The following is a 21110-nucleotide window of genomic DNA, read 5'->3' as shown; positions in this document are numbered from 1 at the left end:
CCCACCCCCTGCTGCCGCTCGTTTAAAATGCTCCCAAACGTGCGGCCGGTGGTCAGTGCAGGTTCGCCATTAATCACTAGGGTGTGTTGTCATAAGGGAGAGGGGGGGTGAGGGGGGGAGTAAGTGAGGCGGTCGGGAAGCAGGTGGGAGGGTGTGATACAGGGAGGGCGAGGGGGACAGATGAATGAATGCAGTGTAGTGTCTTCAAGCAGTGGGCTGAAGCAGCTTCAGTGGCTGTTTTTTCCACAGTGACGCCTCCATAGACACACATAGCACTGCTTGGCTGGAACGAGTCGTAGTTGGAAGACAATTTAAATTTGAATGACTTTGTTTGAAAGGGTTTTTGAAAACACCATAAAAAAAAGGACAGAATCGACAGAGTTTAAGAAAGAGTCTAAGTTTTGTTGCAGTCCACCCGAGTCAGAAACCTAACTGTGCGGCTTCGGCATGCAAAGCTGAAGGCGTGGATCTTTGCTTGTGTTTGTGTATGTTGATCCATAGATCCATAGGGCATCGATAATACTTCCCAATGTTCCTAGTGCTTTATGGAGTCCTCAGACTTCTCCTATCTCTACTTAAGTTCAGCATAAACTTGACAAACGCATCCGCGGAAAACTTTTTTCCTCCACCGTTTTTTTTTTTTTTCTCTCCCCCCTATCTGATCCCATCCCGATAAGAACTAAAGCTGTTTATGAGATTTAGAGAAGAAAAGAGAGAAAAACAGGAAAAAAAAAAAAAAACTGAGAATGAGAGAGGATTAAAAAAGATTTAGAGAAGAAGTCCGACATATTCCTATCCCAAAACAGGCCGCGTGGAACGAAGTAATCCAGGATTTTTTGGTGTGTGTGTGGGTTTTATTTTTTCCTAAAAGGCTTTTGGATTTGAAGCGGCTGTTGCATTACAAGGCATGTATCTCAGCAGATTGTACACATGACCTTGTTGTCCTGCTGTTCATATTGGTGGTGGTGGCTGAGTGGACAAGATACGAAAGAAAACGAGCAAAAGAAAAACAGACGAAGAGATGCTTGCTTTTGCGTTTGAACATCTACAAAATAAATACTGGATGTTGCTCAAAATACCTTTTCGGTTTGGGTGCTTTCACCACTGAATATTTAAAAAAGCTTCGGGAACAAGTCCTTTCGCACCCTCTCAAGTTGCACAGCGAGAGCCGTCCAGCTGGCTTGCGTATCTTTCTCCTCCTGCGGGATAACTGACTCTTCTCCCCGTTGATATCATCACCATGAGGTGTCATCTTCTTCTTCTTCTTCTTCCAAAAGCAGCTCATTTGACAAAATGTGTTTTCTCTACGGTTGTCTTTGCAGTTAAGTTATACCAGAATCTTAAATAGTCTAGATTTTATCAGAGGAAAGAGGATTACCAGTTTTTACCAAAGACATTTATAGATAATTTCAGTTACTTCTTGCAACTTCAGCAAGCGACTGCTCCTTTGTTTCATCTGCTCAGCAATATGTGTTGAAACAAATTGGTGTGCAGTTCTGAAGTGAAACTAAAAAAATGGCACATACTTTTCACTTTTACTGTACAAAACAATGTCAAAGAATGCAACAGGTAGTTTTAGAGGATATTTGCTGTGCCGGCTGCATGCTGGTTTATGACAAACTACAAACCCCGTTACGGCCATGTTGAGGACTGAGGCCTCCGTGCTTGGGTTGCATGCTCTATCCCAGCTGCACCACTGCTGTGCCCAATGTTGGTGCATTTCTGAAGAGGACAATCTGTTCCTGAAAAGGTGTCCCTGTTACTCTTCTGATTCATGTGTTTTAGTGAACCACCTGACAAAGAGGCAGAATGAAGTGCCATTTTAAGAACAGACGAAGTACCAGTGAGTGCTCTCAGCCTCTTTTTATTTTCTCCTCTCAGATCCAGAGCACGTCTGTTAAAGTGAGGTCTACGTTAGCAGGAACTTGTACAGGAAGTACCTTTACGTTTCACCTCAGCAGGAAACACATTAATTGTTGCCACGTCGTGCTACGGCTTGGCTAATACATTTTGGGATAAAAGCAGAAATAAGACGATGCGAGGACATGGCAGCGGCAATTAAATTAATCTAAATTAAAATACAATAATGTAATTTTAAGCTTAATTTAAATATTTAATATTTGAAACTACTTGGCTTACAGGCCTTGAGGTGGTGTAAACTGATCGGTATTCTGAATGAGTCAGAGAGCTCAGAAATAAACTAACAAGTCTTTGGCATTTTTTGATTTCTGGTGTGAAAATCATGTGCCGTTGCTTTGAGCGCTGCAACATCTCTCCTGTTTTCTTTTTTCTTTTCTCTTTTCACTCACTATTTTTATTCACTTGAAAATTGCAGAGAATTTGGAATTTGTTATAAACTTTTACAAAGTTAGTGAAGAAAAGTGTTTTTTTTTTTTTTTTTTGTAACATTTTTGATTAAGAAAGATATAAAACAAGACAGTCCCCAGCTTGTTCAGACAAACCTGAGAAGATAAAGTCATTCAAAAATAAATTGGAAGTATCCAGAGTTCTTTCATCTGCTGCAAACTTTAAGTATGGGAACGGCAGAAGGACAAAAATCTTTCTCTGTTTTTGTACTGCAGTGATATTTAGTGTGGAAAGCAAGAGCAGAGCAGATTTTACAAATGTTTTGAAGTTCACTTCCACTTCCTGCTTGTTCTTCCTAATAGGTACGTCAATGAAGCTGCACAAATAATTTTTGGAAACGTGTTATTTTGCAGTCCGGTAACATCTTTGGTACAATAACTTAGAATTTGACAATAGATATGAACAGAAAACTTCGAACCTACGTATAACTTACAAAGTAATTGTCCAACCACTGGTTTCTACAAGGTTCATCTGAGGAACCTGAGTATATTGTACATCATATACTCAAACATTTCCATACAAATTTAGAAAGTGTTTTAAAAAGCAGAGGGCAGTGAATGTAGCACCATATTAGCAAATCTTAAAAATTTGGATCTCGGCAGCTGTTTTCTGCAAAAACCTCCGTGAGATAGTAGACATAAACTAGTGAAAGAGGCAGACGTGACAACAAGAAAATGCAGCTGTTTTTTTTTTTTTTTAAGCTGCAAGCAGAGCATCACAGGCGTCCTTTTCTCCAGCATCATTGCGGTGGTCCTCCTGGATGATCGCCAGGTGCTGCCATCGCATCTCTTTCATCTTGTCAATCAAGCTGTCAGACGGCTCCGGAGACGAAGGCTTAACAATTGCCTGCAGGCCACATGCTAACGTGGACTGGCTTCCCCTGGAGAAAGGCACTTATAGCTGTGGTTTGAACAGTCACAGGAAGGTAGGAGGTGTGGCGTGATGCTTTCTGAAAAAAGACAGGCGAAGAGGAGAGATGAAGATGATCATACTTCCCCACAGTTGTCAGACAACATTTGAAAAGAGCAACAAAAAAGAGAGAGAGAGAGAGAGATTATTGTTTTGCGAAAGGACCTCACTCTGCAGTTGACATGTAAAAAGTGAATGGATGATGCTGAAAGTGGACGAGTGAAAGGTGTGTCTGAAAGTTGTAATGTAAGTTTAGTGGAGCTAACTTTAGTGCAGTTACTGCTAATGAGGGTCTCGAGCAAGACTTAGCGGCTTTCATGCTGCGATGCAAGACCATCAATTAAGAATGAGGGTGGAGAGTGGCCTTTCATGCTCATCATGTCTTTGAAGGAATTACTTCGTTTGAACATTTTACATCTTTGAGTGAAATGAGTCAAGCAGAGCAGGGGGAGAGAAAGAGTTAAGCTGGAGGCCCCCTGCTGCTATCTGAGATAAAGTCTTTTCTGCTGAGGGCAGCTCTGTCTTTACACCAAACTCAAATTATGTGATCTATGATGAAAGTATTCTACTGCTATTTCTTGTGATAATCATATAATGTTGCAGAATTTGAGCTCTGAGTTTTTATTTATTTAAAAAAAATTTTTTTTGCACATTCCTCTTTGATCTCCTGCAGAAAATAAATTGAACACACTTGGAGTTTTTGGTTTCGGAAGACAACAGACTGCACTACTAAATAGCAAAAAATGGATACATATCCATATCACACATACCAGATTTTGTCTGCAAAAACCTTTTAAAGTAATCTAGCCTGCCTATAAATATTTTTTTTACATAACTCCTAATTAAATGCGTTAAAGTTTGAGGGTGTAACGACCGTGCTGTGAGAAAGTTAAATACTTTTGCAAGGAACTGTAACTGAAAAGGAGAATAACATTGAGAAAGACAGCGGGTGAAGCTGGAAAGAGAGATGGAGGCTAGATAGAAAAACTGCTCAGAAAATAAATAAGTCAGCCAGTAACAATAACAGTTTCACATGCTAATGTTGGAGCTTTTGCAATCCTGGAGACGACATGTCTCTCTGTATATGGACATATCTGCTTATTGTTGTGAAGTTACCATATAACTTGGATTTACATGGTAACTTTTAGTAAAATGTCCAGTTAGTGGGCTCTTTAAGAAAGTTGCCTAATTTTTCTAAACTTGTCATTGTATTGCAGAACAATAGCAGAGTGAAATGACATTGTTTTGCCGTTTATGATATGTACATGCATGTTCGGAATAATTAGGTCTGAATTGTACAAGATATATCAGCTGAATAACATGCCAAACAATCTTGATCTAAAAAATACTGGAAAAGGGAAATAAAATATTTTTTCCTCCTGATTGTGTCAACTAAGTCAACTAAGCAACAATAAAAGGCAAAAGAAAAACATAAAAAGCTCTGACTCTTATTTCATTTATTTTTCTAACAAAAGCCTTTTTTAATTTAGCAATCATAACTTTAAAAATATCTTCATTATGTTTTTACATAGCTATGAATTTACCTAATTTAGAGTGATGGTCATGATTTTAATTCCCATACAGAATAAGTCAATGGACTGGCGACGTATTTTTTTTTTTTTAGAGTTGCACTTAGAAAAAGTACAAAGACAGCAAAACTGTCTTTGTATTCAAGACCAATTTTAGACCACAGAATTACAACAAAATGAGCCTTAATAGCAAAGCCTTAAACCAAGCAGCTCTGTGACAACTATGAAAGAACTGGTGGGCATTGAGCAATTTTTTCTTTTGGACATGAACAAAAATAGGAAATCAGTCTTTCATTTTTTAAAATGTTATTTAGAAAAAAAAACCAACTTCTCCCTCTGAGGTTTTGACAGCTGCCAAACAATGCACTGTCTATTATAATTAATTAATTGCTCTGATGATTATGAGTATTAGCACAGAGCCGTGTGGTAAAATCCGCATGTCTCTGCAGATTATCTCCTGGTCCTGTAGCATTTGTCTCCATTTCAGCTGACTTAGTGAGCCGACTGAGGGAAAAGTATGACAAATGAATTTGATTGGACTATTCTGAGCTTCTCTATTATAATGTTCAAATGGCTCTCTGTGTGTGTGTGTGTGTGTGTGTGTGTGTGTGCACGTGTGTGTGTGTGTGAGTGCTGGCATGTGCCACTCCGCGCGCGCACACAGCATGTTGCTCCAAGGCTGTCATGTGATCAGCAAAGCCTCTCTCGGAGAGAATTGACTATCTATTCTGTAACAGAAATGCACAGAGGTCTCCCATTGGCACACGTTTAAATCCCTTTTTGAGTCACTGGGAGGCCATCAACTGTGGTGTACGTCTTCGGGTGTGTGAGTACATGTGAGGGAAACGTTGCATGTGGGTAAATGCCACCAATCCCAAGTGAATTAGGATGATTTTTGAGGGCTTCCAAGCAGCTCTGGGACGTTGCATGCATGCGAGTCGCTTGTTTGTTATCTCCCCGTCCACATGCTGACTTTTAACTGTGCTGCCAGGGAGCAGAACAGAAGAATAATCCCCTGGTTGGGTTATTCAGGTTATCCAAGATACAACAGTGTTACTTTGGCAAGAAAGAGAAGAACCAAGAAGCACGGCGAGAAGATCATCAAAAGGCAAAAAGAGCTGGTAAAAAAAAAAAGAAAAAGAGAGACAGGGCAGTGAGGAGGGTGTTGAAAGTACAAGAAATAGGGCAGAAAGGAGATGTGAGATCATGGATATACACTGTTGGTCAGAGTAACAGATTAGCTCACTGGGTGAAATGATGTATGACCGCATGTGCACAATCACAGCCCTGCCTTCGGATCAATTGTTCTGTCACATGTGTGGGCAACCATACATCATCGGCTCGATTACATCTCAAACACATATGGAACTTCAGCCGTGCTTTGTGCTGTGCTTTACAAGCAGGAGTCTCTCTGCGGTGTGACTTCATGTCGGCTCCTGTCTGTCCGATTCTCCTGTACAACACAGGCAGTCGCACTTTACAGCCCGGTTCGGCTTTGCTTCTTCAAATGAACTGCAGTGGCCAGAGTCACTTGTTGGGAGTAAACTTCTTTGGGCAGCTAGGGTCATTTCAGCCAGTGGAAAACACACCCACACACGCATGCACACGCACACACACACACACACACACACACACACACACACACACACACACACACGAAAACAAGGAGGCACTTCTGTTTGTATGGTGACAATCTGCCACTCTGCTCCTGTTGGTCAGGTAGGCTGAGATCAGATTAATGTGAACTTCTCACAGCTGAGAGAGACTCGCTCACACAGATCACAGCTACATCTTAATAGGTCACAGACTTTAGGATTTCCCTTTAGTCCAACCAGTGGCAGTTTTTGATATGGAAAACAAGGCTACCTGTCCAGGTCAGCACATCCAGGGGTGCCACATGGCAAAAAAAAAAAAAAAAGAGCCCCAAATGAATTTTCTAACCTCATGATGCAGGCCATATTTATTTAGAACAGAGAGGTTACTTTCATTGCTCTTGATTATTGCTTTACAGAATGTGTAGGTAACTTGCCAGACGCTTTCATCCATCTTTTATTAATACTATACCAGATGCCATCATGAAACCTAAAAATGAAATGAACACACATCAGCACACGCCCACTCCCTAACAACTTTCATGAAAAGCTACTCTCATGAAAGTTTCATTGGTTTGCCAGATGCATCCGTAGAACATATTGAATGTTTTTATGCAAGTTACCTAATGAATCAATTCTTGTGACCTATCAGGATATTTGTAGAATTTACAAGATACTTTCATTAAACTGTCATGGACATCATCTAAGCACTGTAGGAAAATACCAATTTTAATGTAGGACATTGAACTCGGTTGGAATAACATTTGAAACCAATTATTCTGTGCTAAATTTTAGAGGTATTTAGCTGTTTTTTTTTTTATTTATTTTTTTTAGAAGTATGCACTGATTACTTGTTTAGTTATTCTCGGTAGACAGTATTCTAAATTGGAACTATTTGGAAGTGATAAAATCTTAATTCTCTACTTGAAAAAATGTGTTTTCTTAGCACTAGACCTCTACCTCTTAAAGTAAGATCGAATGCTTAATGAAAAGAATAGTTTGTTTTTTTCATCAAAAAACTATTGTATGGTTACATGAAAGCAAAAGCAATGTGTGCCATTGTGGCTAAAAAGAGAAAACTTTTTATTGTATTTACACAAACAATAAAAAAAACTAATTCAGAATTTCTGAGAATTGTTTTTTGTATCTGGCTCTAAGACATCATCTGGTCATTTACATAGTAAGAAGGCTCTTTATTGAGGTGTTAGGGAGTGGGCGTGCACTAATGTGTGTTGGACAACAAAAGGAGGTTCTTGCCCAGGGCGTGATTCTTGCAAGAATCCCCCCACTGTATCCAGCTTCCAAACTCCTCGGGGCGTTCCTGATGCACCTAAATTAGTTTGCGTGTGTGCGTGTTTGTATTGTGTTTCGACATTAGCCCATGCCTCTTTCTGTCTGACTACCAGGGCACACTGACAGCTGATGAATAATATCATGTATCCCACACGTCCTTGCGCAGCCCATCTGGCTCTAGTCACATTAGTGTACAGTATCGTTTAGGGCTTGCTGCATACGCCTTGCTTCTATGGACTCATGTTTCCGCATCAGTCCGCTAGGGGGCGGTGCACCACTATCACAGCTTACAGCAAACGCTCCACATCTTCCAGGCAGGACAAACAGGAGCGCATCAGCAGTCTGCGTGACGCCCCGACACAATCGCACCTCTGTCCCGCCACCGGCTGCGGTGTCCTCACTTTCTTCTCGAGGAATAAAAAGAAGATTCCCCCACGCCAAATAAAAGCCCACTTAGGGCGTTTCCATCATATTAACATGGCTTAGGGAACTTTCTTGTGTGAAAGAGGAGAGGAGAAACGGAACTTTCAGGGATCCTTCTTTCAGCAGCGGATCGGTCGCAGAGGGCAGCAGGCTTGGTTTCAAGGCAGGAGGGTCAGAGCTTCCTGTCTTTTCACCTCATCTCCGCATATTCCGACGCGTGGATGGTATGGTGTAACTTTCCTGCACGGTGTAAGCGCAGAGGGCATGCGAGAATCTCCTCCGTCTCGGATAGTGGAGTGGCTATGAGGAAAGAGGTTCACCTGCTGGGTTAACAGAACAGGACCACACCGCACCAACAGGTAAGGATTTCTGGGTAACCTCCACACTTTTCACAGAGGGAGGGAAGGGGGGTGCATTTTATGCGCTTTTTATTTACTGCCTGCAAAGTGAGCGTGATAAAAAGTCATGAACGCCGCACATCTGCTCCGCATGAATACAAACTGCATCACAGCTTTTCAGCTTAAGTCTATTAAGTCTACCAATGGAACGGATTGCATCTTATTCTGACCGTGTTAGGGGATACAAATGGAGAGGATTTTATGGAAGAGTTGCTGGGGGGAAAAAAAAAAAGGTAGGCATTCTGCTGCCCTGCAATCAGCTTCATTTAGACAGTGGTGATTTTACAGAGAAGACAAATGATTGCGGTTGTTTCAGGTGTTGCACCGCTTATCCGAAGGCTCCCCTAGCTCTTTCTTTCTCAGTCGGACGCACGCGCGCACACAAATGAGCGCACGCGCACTCCCTCTTGATTGCCACGCAGGTGAGGTAGCTGTATGGCGTCTGCGGGCACGTGTTATATATTTATCGGCGGAGCCGGCCTGTCTCGGTTCTTTATCTCTTTAGTTGATTTGTTCAATAGATATGAGCTGTACGAAAAGGTTGGACCGGGTATTCATGCATTTATTTGCGCTGTGTTTCTTCGACACACTCTCACTTGTCTTATAACCAAGCCTGAATCTGACGCTCTTGAAACACTTTAACTTATTGATATTGAGTTGCCATTCAATGTATTTAAGCATCTCTACTCTTGAACGTTCTCACATTTTTGTCACAGTATGGCTAAACGTCGGTAAGTTTATTCAGATTTGAGGTAACAGCCTTAGCTTTGACAGGGCCATTTTAGCACATTTAACACTTTGATCCAAATTATTCATCATTCTTTTTCAGCCTCTTAACTTTTTTCTTTTTACAGGACTGTACTGTAATTATTTCCATCCATCTTTCCATCAACCATGACCAGCTTGCCCCCACAGCATGATGATGCCACCCCCATCATTCTGGGTGGGCATGTGGTGCAGTGCTAGTTTTTCTTTCAATACACAGAATTCTGCCTACAGCCTAAGTTCAATTTTGGTCTCATTTGATTAGACTATCTTCTTCCACATGTTTGATAGTGCGCCCTGCAAACCTCGAGGCAAACTGCAAATGGTACCTTAACGTCTAGAATTACTTTTTTCCTGCCACTTCTCCGTAAAGTACAGGGTTGTGGAATGCATGACTGAAACAGATATTCTTACATGATAGATCTCTGGAACACCTAAAGATGAGGTGCGTTCAAGACCAGAATTTTTTTTTCTTCCTTTACTTGAGGTGGTGAGAACAATAATTTCATTTCCCAATGATGTTTCCTGCACAAACATCATTGGGACCTGTGACTCTAGCATAAGTCAGTGTAGTAAGCATGCCCACTTTACATTTCTTACCCGTCACAGTGTACCTGTTGGGCATCACACTAGAAAGAAACTCTGTTGGGATGTCAAGAAGAAGCTACAAGAACTATCAAACCACAGCTGCCAGAAAAGAATGATGTCATTTTCGCTCTTGCAGCCTTGGCAAAGAGAAGAAACATTTTTTGCAGACTATGTTTGGGCCACCAGGCTGCTAACCTTGCTCACCCAGTAAGAGTAGGTGTACAATCATTTTTTGGTAAGTTTACAGGTGTGCCACTTTTTTAAGTTATGGATTGAACAGCGGTTTGTGAGAATGTTTGGTGCTTAGGATAGAGTTTTACAATATAATTTAGCTTCAAAATGTCCACAACACTATCTCTGAGTTCTCTGGTATGTAGCTTGGTCTTCATGATGCTGCTTGTTCGCTAACAAACATGTCAAACCTTCACAGAATAACTTTATTGTGAAACTAAATGACACACATCTGAAATCTGTTTAGAACTTAGGTTAGTTCTGAAGGCAACTGAATTGATTTAGTGATATCAGATTAAATGGGGCTAATTACAAATACATGGTAGACTTTAGATTTTGATGTGCCATTTCATGATTATGCAACTTTTTGTGAATTTGTTGAAAAAAAACAAAACAAACAAAAATAAAAAAAATGTGGTTGTAATGTGTCAAGATGCTGAAAAATTCAAGTGGCAAGAATGTCTTTGCAAGGCACAGAATATGAGAATTTACACTGCGTAACATCCTTCTTGTTATTTTCAGCTCAGGCCACAAAAGCCAAGGCATCTGTGCTTTGAAGCCGCTATTTGAACAAAACTGTATATAATTTCTGGACATGCTCCAGACTTGACTGACAGGAAGGAAAAGCAGTAGGGAGGTGGCGAGCGGAACAGCCGCAGAGATTGGATTGGATTTCTGGGTGTTTATGGAGAGATACTCAAATGCATTATCGGAAAGAAATATGTGGCTGGTAGCTTTCAGAAATGGCTCAAATGTATTTTTAATGCGGCCACAGAGCAAAATAAATCACAATACACCGTTAGTGTCACGAGCTTATTCAATAAACAGTTTCTGGTTTTGTGCTCACATTATTAATCACAGGCACGCAAATGCTGCAACGAGAGAAGGTAGAGGTTGGAAAGGGAGCAAATGTATTGGGAAACAAGATTAAAAAACAAGACTGTAGGGTGGGGGAACTGGTTTTTATTCTTTCAAGTAATATTTGAGGATTGGTTTTAATTTACTTTAGCTGCAAAGGTTTGGAAATGTGTTGTTAGTGAGGACATATTTGGGAAAAACACTAGGCACTGAGTTACATTGAATAAATGGTTTACAATAAGTATTAATGACATGAATGTCATCGGCTAATAGGGACAGAAAAGTTCACTTGTGTTCATTTAGCTTATGGGGAACTCTTATCAGATACTGATAAAGTATGAAAAGTTGCAAACTTGATGAGGCCAGAGTATAAGGAATTACATTAAATATACAAATGACTTGCCTTTTGTATATGATTGGACTATTTTTGTATATTTTGTAATGCTTTTATTGCCATTAGGTTTGCCTAACACTGGTTTGCTGTTCCTCTTTCATCAGAAAATCCAGCTGCTTTCAGATTTCATCAGTCATTCTTGGTAAACACCAATCAGTTTTGGTACTTACCAAACACATTATAAGCACATGTGAGCGCCCTCCTGTGGGTAAAAATTGCAATTGCCTGTAACTGACGTGTTCTTAATCAGAATGTATTTGTAAATGATGTCCATCTGTGAAAGATTGGTACAAATACCATTATTATTACATCCTTATTGTTAGCTATCTTATTTCACAGACAGGTTATGTCCTGGATTGTGTGTTATTTACTTGCCAGCCTTGGAGCATATTTACCTTGAAACCACTAAAGTGTTTATTAAAATGATTTGTTTACTTAGACAAACCTGAAATACTTTTCACCTCTAACGTAACAGGAAAATAGAAGGCATCACTGAATACCATGTGGGATTGGGCTGGAAGTGGGTGACTTACACTAGCATATCTGTTTATTTGCATAGAGAGTGGGGAAGTAGCTCCGATCTCATGTGGTCACCGGAGATGCACGTGGAGATGCATTTCAGTGCCAGGTGTAAAGTGACCCGCTCGGATCTGTCCACTTATGGCCACCCAAGACAAATATAAAACTAGATTCGAACAAGATCTGCAACATTGCTAAAAACAACCTCTTTCAAATCTCACGTTTTTGTTAAGGTAAGAAACTGCTTCTAGTACTTCTGGTGCATACATTTTCTATATCCACTTCTTCCTTGCCTGGGTCGTTGGGGGTGCTGGTGTCTATCTCTAGCTGCCATTGGGCGAGAGGTAAACCCTGGACATGTCACCGGTTCATCACGACAACACAAAGACGTAACAGGCAAAGAACCACACACAAAGACAGACTCATATACCTAAAGACAATATACAGAGACCAATTGACCCACCAGTTATGTTTCTGAACTGTGGTGGGAAGCCAGAGTACCTGAGGAGAACTCAGACATGCATGGGGAGAACATGAAAACTCAGAAAGACTGCAGGACTTTCCTGTTAAAAGGCAACAGTAATACCACTCTCATAACACCACTTTATTTACATGCAGTAAAGACCACGTCAGAAGAGGAAAACTGCATGACATATCACACCGTGCCATAAGAAGTAATAAAAAAAATGCAGCTCTTTTACAACTTAAAGTTTGCTGATTGATTCCTGGGCTCAGATTGGGCACCGGAAAAATCCTGGTTGTTTTCATTTTTCTAGCCATTCAATTGGACATTTTTCACTGTTCTAGTGAAAGTATAGTTTGTCGGCTGCACTTAACAAAAAAGAGTGTTATCCACTATGGTCCCTGGATATGAAGATAGATTTACACCCTGTATTCTTGAGACTCTCATTTTGATGTAATTACAGTGTTACAAAAGTCTGCAAGTGTTGGCTGGGAAAATACAAAAAGCACTGAAGAATCCTTCACTACTGGTAACCTTTTTTTTTTTTTTTTGGTAGGACTTTAAGTACTGGGGAAAAAGAGAAACACTGACAGAGTGACAGATAAGATACAAATTTTTTTTTTAAGTACTGTACAATCACAATGACTGCTAATGATGATAATAACTGCTAATGAGTTAGCATCTGCTTGCAAGCTTCTTAACACTGATAAACACTAAAAGCTGCTTCACAGTTTTTAATGAGTCCGAACATCATTTATTCATCGCATCCTTAATACTGGGATTGATAAAATCTTTGAGGGATTAATCCAAACTGAACAGATTTTAAAAAAAAAGTCTGTTTTGAGATTTTTGTAGCCTTAATTCTGTTTTAACACCACAAAACAGAGCATGTCAAATAGTAATTAGTAATTTATTATGAGTAATAACTTAGTGTCAGGACCAACTTAGAATCAGAAAAGCATAGAAACTGAAAAGCATGGCTTTGTCAAACCTGGATTTAGTTAACAGATTCAGATAACAGATTCTTTAAGACACAGTTAGCAATTTATATGCTTTTCCCCCCTGTCAAAACAAGCAAACAAACAGACAAAAAAAGCTACATATTTGTTAATTTTCTTTCTTTTTTAAAAAAAATTTGTCTTGTAAACCCAACATTGTGTAATATCTTATTTTTTGAGTTGGCTATATCATCATCATTCCTTTCCTTTGGTCCAAAATCTCCTCCTGTTCGTATTGTCTGGACATTTGAAAAGAACTTGTTTACTCACTGCTTGTGCATTCTGCATGAAGCTTTAAGAAGTTAACAAAATGATGTGGTATTTAATCTTTTGAAAGATATTGATATATGTATTTCACTGCTTTATATCTTCTTGTGTGCCTTTAACTCTCTTTCTCACACACACATGCATACACATACAACTCCCTTTGCAGCATTACCCTCACTCTTTCCTTTATCCATCTTTTCTCCCAATAAGCCTTTTGGGCCTTAAGAGTAATGTCAAGGCTCCACTGCAAAGAAAGACAACAAAAAGAGGGGAATATTTTAACAGAGAAGACACCTTGAAAAAGAACAAACAGAAGAAGAAAACTGTAGCCTGGCGATTGATTCCTACGCAATTCCACTCTATTCTCATCTCCTTTCTGTGCTCTGTCTGGGACAACCAGAGCTCAGTTTCTATGGTTGAATTTCAACCGGGTGAATCAGCAAAGAGAAGGAGGAGTCGTGAACCAAGAAGTTGATTTTCTGCACTGTTTCAGAATTGTAGTCTGCCATGGCTGTAGTTTGGCAGTTGCAGCAAAGGAAGCAAACACGTTTGTCACTCTTCCAAACATTGAGCCCCTAAAGCCGGAATAGGAAGAACGCTTAAGTTATTTGACTGCTGGCAAAGATGTTGCAGCTCTACTCCCCACATTGTTTTCAGTGCACACAATTTCTGGTAGGCGTCAAAGCGTCGGAACTGCCGCATTACAAACTTCATGGCCAAATTTTAGGGGTTGGGTAACATGCAAAACCTTATCACAATCCACGCCTCCAGGAAGCAATCATTTCTCAACAGCAGAGAGCACAGACCCTCTGTAAGAAGCAAAGCATACAACAAGGGGATGGCTTTTACCAGGCTACGATAACTGCACCTTGTGTCCTATAAAAAGAGACATTTCTCTTCGGCCACCTGAATACATTAACCTCTGCTTAATTAAAAGAGAAATGGCGGTGAGTGACAACGAAACAGAAATGAAAGACATTGACAGAAGCAGACAAGCAAGTCCACAAGGGATAAAGAGAAAGAAATAAAAAGCATGTCCCATAAAAGGTTGCGCTGTATTTCATTGGCTATCACCAGAAGCCGTTTGTGGTCAGTTGAGGCCCATCAGAGACGAGTAGCCACTCTAAATGTGTGTAAACCACATAAAGAAATTGTTTCTAGGAGATTGGACCCCGTAAATTCATTCTTAGCCCCCAGCCTTGTTCTTATCCCTCCCCCCACAGGTGATTTATAACATCCAAACAGCCATATATCGTTACATCCTTTCCTCGCTTTTAAACTACAAAGGCACTCGCGCACACCCACTTGCTCATACATGCCTGCTTTTGCACCCAATACTTTCATCAGGCAATTCTCTTTCGCACAATGAAATGCACTCTTTTGCTTTGCTCCAGAATGGCTTGTGTGGCTCAGTAACAGTGACAGCTGCAACAACAGCATCAGTGCCTGCTGTGGAACAGGACATCAGAAGAGAGAAACAGCATCAGATGCTGCGCGTACAACTCTAGGATTACCTTAGCCTGAGCAAACTCCATTACTGCATCTATTACCCAGGTACACACAGACTGGGGGGAAAAAGCACTTTGCAGATCTAATGTTTATCCAGCACCTCTAAGCCCCACGCCGCTTCCCTTGACTAGCACAGCAATGATGGAGAGGAGACCAGAGGAGAGAGCAAGAGCATCATTGGGGAGAAATATTGAGCTTTAATTTGACACAATGCAGTGTTTTCATTTACGCTGTTTGTAGGCGCGAGGGTTCTCCCACTCAGACCGCTCAGCTAACCATTCACAACAGAGTGGGTCACCATCAGAGACTGAGCATAAGCAAACTAAAATGTTAGCTTTAGACAGAGTCCACTGCTAAAAATGTTTCTGTAATACCTCAATCCTGAAATACACCACTCCTGGTCAGAAACAATCAATCAGAGCCAGGAGGAAGGTCTTAGCGCCGTCAATCATGCTCATGCATTTGCTGCTAAATCTGCTAATGGTGGAGAAACAACTTACCGCTAACGAAAAACTGCTTTTCCACCATCATTGGTTGCCATGCTCACTAGCCTTAGCATTCACGGCAGGTTCTGCTATCGGGAAGAGCCTGTAGTTTAACAGAGAGCAATGGGATGGGTATCAGGAGGGTATACACAAGCATGACTGACACCGCTAAGACCCTCCTCCTAGCTCTGCATGATTGTTTCTGACCAAACTGTATTTTTGTAATTAGCGCTGGCAGCGCTGAGAAAAGGCAGAGGACCTCGATTTTTTTCCTCACAGATTATCTGTCTCTTACTGATAGTTTTAACAAATATGGGGAAAAAAAACATATATTTTTAAAAAGTTACATATTGCAGTTTTAAATGTTCAAGTTTTGACATTCTGCCAGAAAGGGATTGCTATTTCTTAATACACATTTAACAGGCATTTTTATCAAGTACACCATGCTAGTACCAGATTGAATCCCGTTTTGCCTTCAAAACTCCCGTGATTTTGTTTGTGCTGTTGACTTAAGATTTATGACCATGTTGACATAATAGCGTCACTCAGCTGGTCCATATTTCTCGGCTGTATGCCCCCGAAGCAAATCTCGTGTTTTGCTTCAGGGGTACACATTGAGATCTGGTGAACCTGGAGGCCATTGGGGTACATTGTCAACCACAGACCAGTCTGAGATGACTTGGTGCATTATTCTGCTGTAAGTAACCATTGCAACATGAAAAAACTGTGGTCATAAACAGATGGAAACAGCAAGCAACAATACTGATGTAGGCAGTGTGCCAATTAAGGAATGCACAGCCGGTACTAAAGGGCCCAGAGGCTTGAGAAAGTATCCCCAACACCATTACTCCACATTCAGCAGTGTGAACTATTGGTACCTTTCTTTTTTTTTAAAGCATCTAATTCTGGAGAGTAAATGTTTCTCTACATGGAATCTCTACCTGGTATTCATTAATATACTTTGGAATATTGAAAACCCAGTATTGTTCTTTAAGTGACTGAAGTACAATGGTGCATTTGTCGAGTGCAAGTGTTGTGAGGCCTGTGTGTTTGAGCTGCACACATTACAATGCTGAATGTCTTGTGGCTACAGTAGAAGTGGCTATGTAGAAGGTTAATAAGGGAGAAAAAGGGCTGCATTTAGTGCGAGCAGAAAAGCTGTAAGACTGTGTTTATGTTTGTTTAAGTCTGAGGTGAGTGATGAACTGCCTCGTGTCTGAGCTGAACATCATCCATCACCCTTGTTAGTAACTCTGGGGTCCTGTCATTACATGTTTCCCTTCATTTACACTGCTAATAGCCATCTCTCCTGGCCATACCCTGCACTGTCTCACTCTGAAACCCTCCTCCAATCTCCCCCTCTCCCTGCTAAAAAGTTAACTTTTCTTCATCCAAGCGAATGCATCACTGAGTTCATTGGTGAGAAATTCAAGAAACAATACAGGTTAAGCATTACATTCTGCTACTTATTCCACTTATTACATTCAGTTTGGTGCTAAAACAAGCATTTGTAAGCTTTGTTTGGAAGGTTAATAGCACAGCACTGAATTAATTATGATCAAGTCACCACGTGACGGATGTGTGGTTTTCAGAGGATGTCAATAATCTTTCGTCTGGAAAGAAACAGACTTTGACTCACACTTGGAAGCTCCCAGCTGGGGGAGCTCTACCGGTCAAGTCTTCAGATTTTGTCATTTGTAAACAATATGTTCATATATTTGACAAGGCCACATTTTGCACTGTTAATTTTGATGGTAATTTGTCTGTCTGAAAATAAACTGCACAGAATAAACTCAACTGAGCCTGCCCTGTCCACTTTATAGCAACTGTCTATTTTTCAAGAAAATAAATCTGAAAACAGCTGAAGACATTTAAGAATTTGTCGTTTTGCTTTTTGTGTTACTTCCCCTCCCCCCCCCACTTTCTGTAATGATTTCAGTGGTATTTGTCTTCGCAAGGATGCGTTTGCTTTAATGCCAGGGCTCAGTGACAGATTACCGGCCACATTTCAGAACCGGCAGCGAATGCAGCTGTTCCATGGTAGGTAAATTCACGTTGTTCAGGTGAGCTATCATTGCTATTATAGCAGCCCACTTGCCGTGACATATTGTGGCTTATTAGGAAAGCAATTCGATTTGTAGATTCTGGCGTGGCCATAGGTTTCGCTAATGACTCTGCAGTGACAGGACTCTCTGCCAGTTTGTCAGCTGAGAGGTGGTCCTGCTTTCAGCAGCCGTTATAAACAAAGCAGTGCAGGCACTGTATCTTTGGCAGTGTCAGTTCTGACTCATTACGGCTAATGGCAAAGAAGAGCCGTTAACCAGGAGTCAGAGCTATGTCACACATGAATCAATTGCGCTCCTTTCTTCATCATTAACCAGGCATCAATCACTGTGGCCATTAGGCCGGGAATTTAGGGGCTCACTTTTTTGTTGTTGTTGTTTTTATGTCTCTGTGTGTGTCCTTTCTACACTTTTATTAAGTGTGAAGGGAACTCTGGGGTCATCTTAAGAAGTAGAGGAAGTTACACTTAAGCCCAAAATTATTCATACATGTTTCAGATTCAGACTTATTTTTCATTCAACCAAAAAGTTTGTTTTTCATTGGAACTAACAGAAGCATCTCTCAATAGACAGTAGAGTAATGTAAAAATATTACACATTTTATTATAATTAATGATAATTCATGTTTCTATTTACGGCCTTCTCAGAAATCAGTGGACAAAGCCTACTTATAATTGCTGACCAGCATTTTGTGTGTTTCTAATGGCATTTTGGTTATTTGTTTTAGATGAGCTTGAAATATTTCAGGTTGGAAGACCTTCTCAGCCATAATCCAAATGTTTAGCTCCTTTCAAAGATCAGATGCATGTTGGGAAAGTGTGGGCTGCTCTGAAATGTTAATATTCTTCCAGTCAGAAGAAACACGCTGATAATGCTACAAGATAACCTAAATCTGCCAGGGCTATGAATAATCTTGGCCATAACTGTATGTTCATTGATCAGAACTTACGTGGCCGATCGGTGAAGTTTTGACCTGCATTCAGACTATAATATACGAATAAGACAGACAGGGAGAGACTATTTGTGTTAATGAATAATAATAATAATAACAACAATAACAATAATAATAATAGTCAGTTTTATTTATAATGATAAAGATCTGACGTTCCAAACAACCACAGGACCAATCAAGTTGAAAATATCCTGATGATTCCGGTCATCATCCAGTTTTGCAGCTCATTTCTAGTTCCCAGTGAACTCAGACAGCATTGAGTACAAAGACTGTTGTAAAGTCTCTCACTCACCCTCTCGGTCCTATCTTTCTTTATTAGTTTCCCTTTTTTGTGCTTGGTTGTAGCCCAGGGCCTGTTCTACTGGTTGGCTGTGTTTATCTGTGTATGCCCTTTTATCTTGTAGTCTTTGATTATTTTCTTACAAGTGGAACCACCAGCTATTTTACAGCTGCCTCATTAGGTTGTCAGGCAAGCCCACAGTGCCTGCAATTATGTCTAATTATGCAATTATGAATCCAATATAAAGTGTTATATATACTGTAGTCGGGTATATTTGAGCTCAAACACACACAGCAGTAATTATTGCAGTTTGGTGGGTGGTTTTGTGCAGGGATAATAATACCGATAAAGGAGACGGTGGAGAAACGAACCGACACAGATTGTATTACTTTTATACCCACATAGCAACAAGTGGAAGCTGTAAGACTTTCTGCATCCGCACTAGCTGTATGGTTTGGGAGATGGATATTTTTTATATTGTGTACATTTTGAACACAATGACAGAGACTTTGCATAAACTCTTAATTTCTTTCCCTCTTTCAAGATTTACATGTATGTAGCAAACCAAACTTTACAAGAAAGAAATTTATGACACAAAAACGTATATATATATATATATATATATATATATATATATATATATATATATATATATATATATATATATATATATTGTTTGTTTGTTTTAGAACACTTTGTTTTTTTCAAGGAATATATTCAGAGCTTATTCAGAGTGCAGTTTTTAAAAGTCGTTGCGGCTCTTGTGGCCTTTATTCAGAAGCATCTGAACAGGAACATGAGCATATAGAGAAGTAGAGGACATGCAGTAAAAGGCCCGGGGCTCGAACCCGGGGACGATGGCACCGAGGAATGCAGCCCGCCGACCCGCCGTCGGGCATTTTATAAATGCTTTCTGGCTACTTCAGCGACTGAACAACTTTCACTAACACATTCTTAGTGTCTTGTCTGTCACTTTGTCGACATGTATTGGTTCAAATGATTTAAGAATAGTTGGGATATTTTCTATTCCAAGCCATGCTGATTGCATCTGGCTGCTACTCGCAACATAGCCGTCACCTGAATGACAAATATTATGACGTTTTAATATATTTAGATATATTTTTGCATCCTTTATTTAACTCAGTAAAATATGTCTTTAAAATTGTAAATCCCTTTCTTAAGAGAGACCTGACAAAAGGCAGATGTGATTATTTTTGTTGTTGTTGCCAAAATCACTTAAAAAAAATAAAATTGTAATTTTAGGGAGAGCATTATTGCAAAGTATTTAGTTGTGGGGCTGAATACATAAACACACTGAACCTTTGGATTTTTACTTGTAAAAGATTTAAATGTCTGATTCCTGATTCTACCTCACAATCATGTGTCATATTTTGTTGGTCCACTACAAAAAAAAAAATCCCTCCATAAATATATTGTTATGACAACACGACAAAATATGAGAGAGCATCAAAACATTTGTGAAGCACTGTAAAAGCGCGTGTGCATCAGAGACGTTCTGTAATGAAGTAACTTTAGGCTTTAGTCATTAATGATGCAGTCTGACGAGAAAGAGGAAACACCTTGTTAAAGGGAGCTGAGGGATACCTCTTCTAATCTCTACAAGTTCAGCCTTCCAGCACAGCTTTTCTGTTCTTCCACCAGACACGTTTTACACCAGCACCTCAAATAGATGAGATTAAAAAAAAAAAAAAAAGCTTGTTGGAAGAGGAATATGAGCTACTGTAGGTGATGCTTCAGTGTGTCATGTTCCTCCACAGATGCTATTGAGAAAAGAGAGCTAGGCTGCAGGACAACCTGCATGTCTTTGTGTGTGTGTGTGTGCGAGAGAGAGAGAGAGAGAGAGAGAGAGAGAGAGAGAGAGAGAGAGAGATAGGGATGACAGTAATACAAGCACTATCCGACACCCTCCTCCCAGGGATCACATCCTAAAAGCAGCTTCTCTTACTAATCCCATCCTAATGTGTCCAATATTATGACACTGCCATTAGCTGCAGCACTCTGAGGCCTCATACATTAGGCAAAAATCAATGTTTTGCACGTGTGCATGAAAATACATGTTCCTTGAGCAGATTTGAACCATTAATGTTTTAAATATTTACATAAATAACTGATCTAAATAAAATGACCCAACGCCGATTTTGTGGTTTTATTTGAAAGTTTGTGCTAGTCAGTACCAGAAGAAGACATATTTTCAGCACCTGCCTCT

The 21110-nt window shown here is 40.1% G+C and overlaps 1 long non-coding RNA gene across 1 annotated transcript in view; it reads left to right on the top strand.

Moving 5' to 3' along the window:
• Nucleotides 1-8000: 8000 nt before the first annotated feature.
• Nucleotides 8001-21110, top strand: part of LOC106962710 (uncharacterized) — a 46979-nt gene continuing 33869 nt past the window's right edge. Inside the window, exon 1 of the long non-coding RNA XR_001428043.1 lies at nucleotides 8001-8472. This is a non-coding gene — a long non-coding RNA (uncharacterized LOC106962710). The remainder of the gene's footprint in view (nucleotides 8473-21110) is intronic.

Source organism: Poecilia latipinna, unplaced genomic scaffold, assembly GCF_001443285.1.
Source record: "Poecilia latipinna isolate Pla-1442-1.1 unplaced genomic scaffold, P_latipinna-1.0 Scaffold1452, whole genome shotgun sequence".
NCBI classification, from domain to species: Eukaryota; Metazoa; Chordata; class Actinopteri; order Cyprinodontiformes; family Poeciliidae; genus Poecilia; species Poecilia latipinna.
This window is presented reverse-complemented; position numbering and strand designations above follow the sequence as displayed.